Source organism: Cyprinodon variegatus, unplaced genomic scaffold (assembly GCF_000732505.1).
Source record: "Cyprinodon variegatus isolate N-32 unplaced genomic scaffold, C_variegatus-1.0 Scaffold355, whole genome shotgun sequence".
NCBI classification, from domain to species: Eukaryota; Metazoa; Chordata; class Actinopteri; order Cyprinodontiformes; family Cyprinodontidae; genus Cyprinodon; species Cyprinodon variegatus.
Window position 1 is genome coordinate 378,660 of NW_015150808.1, and position 8,754 is coordinate 387,413.

An 8,754-nucleotide genomic window follows, 5' to 3' on the forward strand; every position below is an offset into this window, starting at 1 on the left:
GACATTCTTTCTTCTTCGTAATGACTCTATAACCCTGAATTTACATCTGGTATGGTCCTCTCTTGAGAGTCGCACAATATTTACCCTCAAATATCTGGGTGCCCAAAGTCACTTCCTGAAACTTCTTCTGATCCATCTTCCAGTTGTTTATTATTATGTATGTCGCTGTGCCATTGCTCTAGTGACAACTCTCAGCCTAGCTGGGAAGGCTGATTGGAAGCTAATGTTATTCTCCTGAAAAGGAGAATAACATATAGAAGCCTTTGCTTCTATATATTCTTAACTTCTCCTTTTATGTTTCTGTGTCACAATTATTGTCCAGATGTATCGTAATTCCTTGAATCCACAGTTTTCATCATCCAAGCATTTTTAAGTACATATTACATGGTATGCTAACTTAGAAGATTGACCACAAATGAGGTTGCGGGACCTTTTGCTGTCAAGATGCACAACAACCATTGACTTTGCATGTAAACTAGTTGATTCTGCTGCCTCTGCTGCTTGCATTCTGAAGGTAACATAAGTTTACTACATATCATTAATTAATAATAATTTCCTTGTTTTCATGTTGAATAAAATAATGTAATAAATATTTTGCTCAGAAAATGTGAAAATATCCTTATTGGTTATCCTTATTGTTTTACCTGTGTATTCTTCAGAACCATACACAGGGGAAGTCCATTGTTGAAACTGAGCAGAACTCAGTAAAACTACTAAGTGACAAATAACATCTCTTCTACAATTAGAAAACCCACAACTTGACAGTAAGAGTAACCAGCCTACGGTTTAACCACTATAGCAAATTGATTATGAGTAATTTATAATAAACTCTACCCATTCAGTGCAACGGCTGAGTAATTTGCATTTTGGTTGCTTTTGTTGCAGCAGTGTCACTATTTATTCCATCCCCACATACTTACAGATCACAGAACACAGTTGGGCTGAAAGATTATTAACTGTTTTCCTCTGATGAGGTAAATTGTTCAGAAACCAGGTACAACTCAACTCCCATGTGTGCTAATCAAAGCATTCAGCAGGCCAGGGTAAATTAATGTATGCAAATAAAGTTACTATATACAGTATAGGTGTAATTTAAGTAATTATTATATTGTTTCCTTACCTCTGGGCTACCTCAAAGCTAAGCACTTTATCTGTCATTTCCATTATAAATTAGAATCAGAATGTCTGTATTTCTCATCGTGAAAAGCACGTGAAAAAAAAAATCAGACAAACACATCCAATGACACAATACAGAAACAAAAAAGATATGCCACTTTTGCCTCATATAATTTCACTGGCTGTCTGAATGGTTCAGAATTCCCCTTGATCTATTAGTCCTCACCTGGTAATTAGTGTAACGATCAGGCACATGTTTTTTATCCACCCAGCTTACCAACTTATGTTCAGAATACAGTTTTTCTTTATTTGTTCACAAACTGTGTTGACCAAAAAGTTCAAGTCTTTCAGGTTTTAACCCCAGGTGATGGTTATGACCTCCATCCATAACTGTGTTTAGTTGAAAATAATGATACAAAAAAATGTTAAAGACAATTTTGTTTAGTCTGCCATTTGCCTAGGTTTTATTATTTTACCAGGAAACATCATATTGTGAACATCCTTATGTTACTTTTTTCAGCATATTTTATGTTAACGATCATTTTAATTATATTAAGTATCTTGAATTTCCTGTAGTGAATGGGGGGTAATAATATGTAGTGCAAGGACAAGGCTAATGAACATAGGTCATTAACCTGTAGCACTTGATTAACTGCTTAATTACACACATGTATCAAATTTCCTATTAGTCTCATTTAATAAATTATAAGGGTACTTTTGTATTAGTCTGAAATCTTTAGAAATCTATCTGCCTGAAGCGTAACTTCTTTGATAGGAATCCTAAATTGCACAAGTCATGAAAAGAATATGAGGAATAGATTAAGAAAATATATCTATTCTCAAAAAGAAAAACCTAAGCATTCAAAATGAACACTGAGTTTTTATATTTTATCCCCATAATTAAGATAATCAATAAATACATTTTTAGTTATCACCATTATTTTTGTTGCACTGTGAGGGTTCCTCTTTATGTATTTGCCAGTGTACAGTGAAGTCTCTGAATACAGACTGTTTGTCTGGCTGCACAACTGAACATAGCAGGATGACAAGAGTAAAAAAAACAGGAAAAAGCTCTGAAAGCTTATAGTCTTGTTGTCATGGTCTTGGCACTGATGGTTGGCATTTTCATTTACTCCTGTCACCTGTCTAATTGGCCCGGCGGCTCATTACGCTCATCTTATCCACCTGGTTCCTGCTTCTATTTATGCTGCCTGTTTGCCTACCATCGGTGCTAGATTATTCGTGTGGTGAGAGTAACTCTAGTGATCGTATATTTGTTGTGCAGTTCTGATTCTGACCTGATTTCTGCGTTTGGATACCCAAGTTTTGCCTTGCCCTTGTCTGATATGACAGTTTTGTTTGTTTTGGACTGATTTCTGGATTCTGCTGGTTAACTGAACTTGGACTGAGCTACTTACCTCAGCTTGGATTCTCCTCTGCTTCCTCTTCGACTCTCTGATCTTCTGGTCTGTAAAACTGGTTTTGATTCGACTTCAGCTGATCTGTCTGACTCAAAAGCTGGGTCCAAGAAATTTTATTTTGTTCCCATCTGACCACATGATGTTCTCCCATGATTCCTCTGGATCATCCAATGGTCATCGGAAAACTTAAGAAGGGGCTTGACACGCTGTGGTTTAAGCATGGGAACCTTCCATGCGATGCATGATTTCAAACCATGACGTCTTAGTGTAATACCAACAGTAACCTTGGAAACAGCTCTTGGAAACAAATGGTCCCAGCTCCTTTCAGGTCATTGTCCAGCTTGTCCTTTGTAGTTCTGGGCTGATTTCTCACCTTTCATGGCATCATTTAGACCCCATGAGGTCAGATCTTGCATGGGCCCCAGTCCAAGGGAGATTGACAGTCATGTTTAATTTCTTCCATTTTCTAATGATTGCTCCAACAGTGGACCGTTTCTCACCAAGCTGCTTGGCAGGTCTTTAGTCTTGGCCGTGTTAATAGTTGAATTCTTACTAATTGTATGTGGTGGACAGGTGTCTTCATGCAGCTAAATTTGATGACCTCAAACTAGTGCATTTAATTTAGGATAATAAATGGAGTGGAGGTGGACATTTTGAATGCAGAGCAAAAGGTCTTTTAGGATCGGAATTCTAGTTGATAGACAGGTGTTCAAATACTTATTTGCAACTGTATCATACAAATAAATAGTTACAAAAATCATACATTGTGATTTCTGGATTTTTTAGATTATGTCTCTCACAGTGCACATGCACCTACGATGACTACTGTTTGTCAGACCCCTCCATGGTTTCTAAGTGGAACAAGTTGCAAAATAGCAGGGTGTTCAAATACTTATTTTCTTCACTGTAAGTGTTCTTTTGTTTTTCCATGAATCTTTGCTGATTTTAAAGATAAACTTTATAATGTAATATTTTTATATAACTCTACTGAAGATCAATAATTACTGTAGCTAATCTTCATAAACCTGTAGCCGTGGGGCAGCTGCTGCAGTTTCTCAAGGATAAAAATTTGGAGCAAATACTTAGATCCAGCAAAGCTATTGAATTTATTTTCTATACAATAAAGTTTCTTAAGTTCTTTAAACATAATTGAATGTAATCAAAACACAAAATGTGTCATGTTTGTCAACATAGAGGTGATTATGTGACATATTCAGATGTAATGAAAAGCCAAATTTTGAGAAAACCTTCAAAGATCAACTACATTTTGAGGTACTTAAAGTTTCACCTTAATATTTTCGATTTATCTTTTTTAAGGGTGTCGATCTATTCACATTGGGCCATATCAGCATTATCAAAACCTTAAAACTTTTGATTTAATCATTTCATGAACAAAAGGCTCACTTTTCTATTCAATATTCTATTTATGAGCTGTTTTAGACCATTTTTGCACTTTACCTAGTTAGAATATACATTCCCATACTTCTGCAAGTCTGCAAATCAGTAAATAGCTTAGTTCCAAAATACATTAAAGACTTGTGAGTTTGTTAACCACCCAGACCTCTTAGGTCCTTTGGTTAAGATATATTTTGCAACCCAGAATCAAAAATGGAGAAGCATATTTAGTTCTTATGCTCCACTAATCTGGAATAAACGCTGATAAAAGAGTAGAAGCTCTGAAATCCTCAGATGCTTTAAATCAAGGTTAAAAATGTATTCATTTAGAGTGACCGTTGACTTTGTCTTTCCACTGGTATGTGCTATGAAAAAAAAACTTGTCTTGCTTTTAAAAAACGTATGCCTTTTATGACATGATGTGCATGTTTTTGGCTTCTGAGGCCAGATATTTTGCTGGGGCACGGCAGAATTGGCCCCTGAATCTTCAGCTCGACAAATGTGCTGGAGAAGACTGAGATAGAAATTTACTTCTGCTCTTGGCATACTTGATGGTCTAGTCAGTAGTTACTTTGTATGTATATACTGTCATCTAAATCAGCAAAATAAGCTGGATAATGTTGACTTGTCAGGTAGCAGTTACAAATTGTGTTACATATACTTCTTGTTGAACAAATTGTGTAGATAACACAATTTTGATATGTTACTGAGGAAATAACTTGTTTTATAACAGGTTTGCTAACTTAGCTTACCTTATGATATTTCCAGTGTTTGTTTTGTCAAATGACATTTATGAGGCATGCAGACATAAAGCAGCAAGCTGATTAGCCTCTCCCCACTTGGTGCACATATAAGTACACAGCAACATTCACATCCAGACTGTGGGATTAGGTTTTCGGTCAGAAGCCACTGATTACAATATGTTTATTACTCCACAAGCTAACTCCAGGGCTCTTATCAAACATGCACACACGAACCCAGTTTTTGCGCTACTTGTGAACTGCAGAGTTCTTATTAAAAATTGATCTGCAAGCTGTTGTGTGTTGCTGCTTCACTGAAGAATTCATTACCTCTTTGCCATGCTCTGCTTGTATCTGACGCACACACACAGACTTACACACAGCATGCCTGTGAGCAATTTCGACCTGTGGAATAAAACAACACCCTTTCATTTAGAATATTTGAGATGCAAACATACAAATGGTCCGATGGGAGGTAGACGGGTAGGAAGAAAATGAGAGAGACAGGCAGAGCGCTGGGAAGGAGAGTAGGAATCAAATAAGGATCAAGATGATATTAGATTGATAAGGAACATATTGAGTTTAATGTAGAGTATTTCCTTTACAGTAGGTTGTGTAAAGTATGTGCAAGGTATGGTTTGAAGATTTTTACCTCCTCCATTTGCTGCAGCCACACCTTTGTTCTCTCACAATTTTTTCATCTTTCAAACCTGGCACTTTGGAAAATCATTACTCTTCCATTATTTTCTTCTTACAATCTTTTCCCAGCGTTGCAATCTATCCTCCCTCTATTCGCTGTGACAGCATCTCTCTCCATCACTCACCTGCGTCTCAGTCTTTTTTATTTCTTTATTAACCTTCAAAGCTCAGATAGTGAACAAACATGGTGTGAGCCCTAGAAATTGAATTCTGGTTGAATGATTTACTCACCCCTTACCTTTGCTTCTTGTGTATTAACTAAGATGGTACTGATTGAAATTCAGCCCCATGCATTACACACCTGCCAAGTGTCCCTAAAACCTTGCATAGGAGTGGAGTACAGAGACAGACACAAAGAGCGATAAGGAGAAACAGAGGAAATGAGAAGAGAAACCTATCACTTTGTCTATTTGGTCATAATCAGTACTCCACATAACCAGTGTATTAAAGAAAACTCCGCTTTCCTTGGCTCTGTCAGCTTCTTTGTGATTTACACAGGCTTTCTCTGCCTATCATTTGTACTTCTTAACTGTCCCAGATTAATTTGTTAAAGTTATTATCCATTATGTTCTTCAATGAGCCAACTATATGATATTATATTATAAGGCCACATCCTATCTAGATAACTGTCTTCCTTCTATCCCTTTCAGTAATTTCAGATGCTGCTCTTACTTTGCCACCTGTTCTGTTTCTGAAAACATATAAGCATCTGATCACTGAAGCACTCTTAACCCCATTTTGAATCAACAAACCTTTTTAAACTGCCAAATAATACATTTATACATCTTTTATCTAATTTTTGTTCTAATAATCTAACAACACTTACTTGTTATCTTGTGCTTTATCCAACCGGGTCATGTTTGCAGCTCTACTCCAAGTCTCTCCCAGAGTCGCCAGGATCGGAGCTGGGACCTTACACTGGAGCTGGGCTTGAGGTCGGGTTTCGTCTGCAAACACTTGATGGTTGAGTTCCTTCTCGCAGGACCCAGTGGGCCAAGCCCAAATGAGTGACGCAAGGCTATCCCCCAGTGGGACCACCACCAGCAAGGGAAACCATGAAGAAGCAGTGCTATGAGCATTGTGCAGCAGTCAGAGGCATCAGCAACTTTCCTGTATCTACGACCACTTGCTTAAAAGAAAGAATCACCATGGTTTGTAATAATGTGTAATAGTAATATTTTTTTAAAGATTGGTGGAGGGGAGTTTTGCTGAGGAGTTTTTCAGGAGGTGTGTTTGGGACCCCTAGTTCCAGTGAAAAGAACTCTGAATGCTTCAGCATAGCCAAAACATTTTGTGGATTTCCTTGCTTCCAACTTGGTTGGAACAGTTTGGAGCTGGCCCCTTGCTCTTCCAACATGACTGTGCACCAGTGCACAAAGCAAGGTCCATAAAGGCATGGATGGCAAAGTCTAGTGTGGATGAACTTGACTGGCCTGCATAGAGTCCTGACCTCAACCTCATTGAAATTTTAAATTAATTATGTCAGAGACTGAAGGCCAGGCCTTCTCTTCTAACATCTAATTACAACCTCACAAATGCTTCTGGAAGAATGGTCAAAAATTTCTATAAACATAATTCTAAAACTTATGGACAGCCTTTCGGGATGGGTTGAAGCTGTTCTAACTGTAAATGGTGGCCCTACATCATATTGTTGTAGGGATGTTACTCAAGCTCATATGCGAGTCAAGCAGGTGAGTGAATACTTTTGGCAATATAGTGTATATTATAGAGCTTAAATCATCAAGGCGATCTTCTTGCAGCATGTTTTGTTTGATATAATTAATAGTGTGTTTTATTTGACATAATTAATAGAAAGACATTTCTTTATTGAAAGAAAAGTGCCCCAAACCATTATGATTTAACCAGTTTTTCAAAGTACTTCTGACTCACTTAAACCAGGAACATTTGTGATCAGTAAATAAAGCTACAATTTTACCTTTAAAGTTTAAAATGTCTTCTTACTTGACTGATTGTGATTGCAGAGAGTGAAATGCTGTGAAGGACTCTGTGTTTAGATGAAGAATCACCACGTTAATAATCTGGAGTCTTGAGCTCTTCACTATCTATTAAAAGGGTAGAAATCACCCAGAGGAAAAACCCTGCCATGTAAAGATAATAGAATATGAGCTTGGTGTTGATTTTTGGTCTCTGAAGAGAGCTGAACCTGCTTCACTAAACACTTCTTTCCTTTCTCATGAAATATGGATTTGTGTACAGGCTGGCACAAATGCTAATCATTGTGAAAATGTATAAATGCGCATGTGAATCCTATTTTGCCTTCCTGTAATTTCTGCTGGTTTTGTGTTAAGTATGTGTATTCATAGGGATACGCACATGCATGTGTGTATTCTGCCCAGGCCAAATTAGATTTGGGTTTTGAGGCGAGAAAGAGAAGAGACGCATGGAAGAATTTAGCTATGAGGCTCATAAATAGTTTAGCCACCCAGAGCATATTCATCAAGAATCGCAAGGCATGTATCATACCCCTCCTTCAAGTTTGCTACCCCTCCTACCTTATCCCTACCACATTTCTCAACCTCTGGAGAGGGTTGTAAAAATGTTTGATAATAATTCACGAACTTTAGTACACCAAACTTCTGCTTATTGTATTGCTGTTGAAAAAAATATGCACAACACAATTAAGTTACAAATATATGGCTATAAGAGAGTTATCGAAGACGGCAGCTTTTATATCATATTGAACTTCAAGTACCCTGAAAAATCTCCTTAGTCTGTAAATTATCTGATGATATTGGAGATTTTAAGTTTTACACACAACGTCTCTGAGTTTGGATCTTATATAGATTCTTAAGAAATACTATTTTTTTTTTTACATATTTTTACATTTGACTGATTATTGAAGCTTTTTTATTGACAAACTTCATAACAAAATATTTTATGAACTTATTTGATTTCTAAATTATAGTACATATTAGAACAGTTTTGGTCTAGCTCTTGAATAAGCTACAAAAATAGCTTACACTCACTGGTTAAATTTAACAAGGCAGTTACTCGATACTTGGAAGTTCTGTTGCTTTCGAAACTGCTTCATTTCAATGTGTTTAAAACTTTCTGGTCCGCAGGGTCATGATAATTTCACACAGCTACCTATGCTTTCAAACAGATTTGATTCATGCATCATTCTAGGCTCTGCTGAGCAAGCACCCTCTTCATTTGGTTCTGAGGTTGGTGAGAACATCGTTATTAGCAGAAACAAATCACAAAAAATGTAATGAGCTTTTTACCATCCTACTGCAAGTGTCTATCAGACTTGCGCAAGGCACTTTACCACATTATCTGCTGATGGAAGTCGAGGGGCCCAGTGGTTCCAGTGAGAGAGAGAGAGAGAGAGAGAGAGAGAGAGAGAGAGAGAGAGAGAGAGA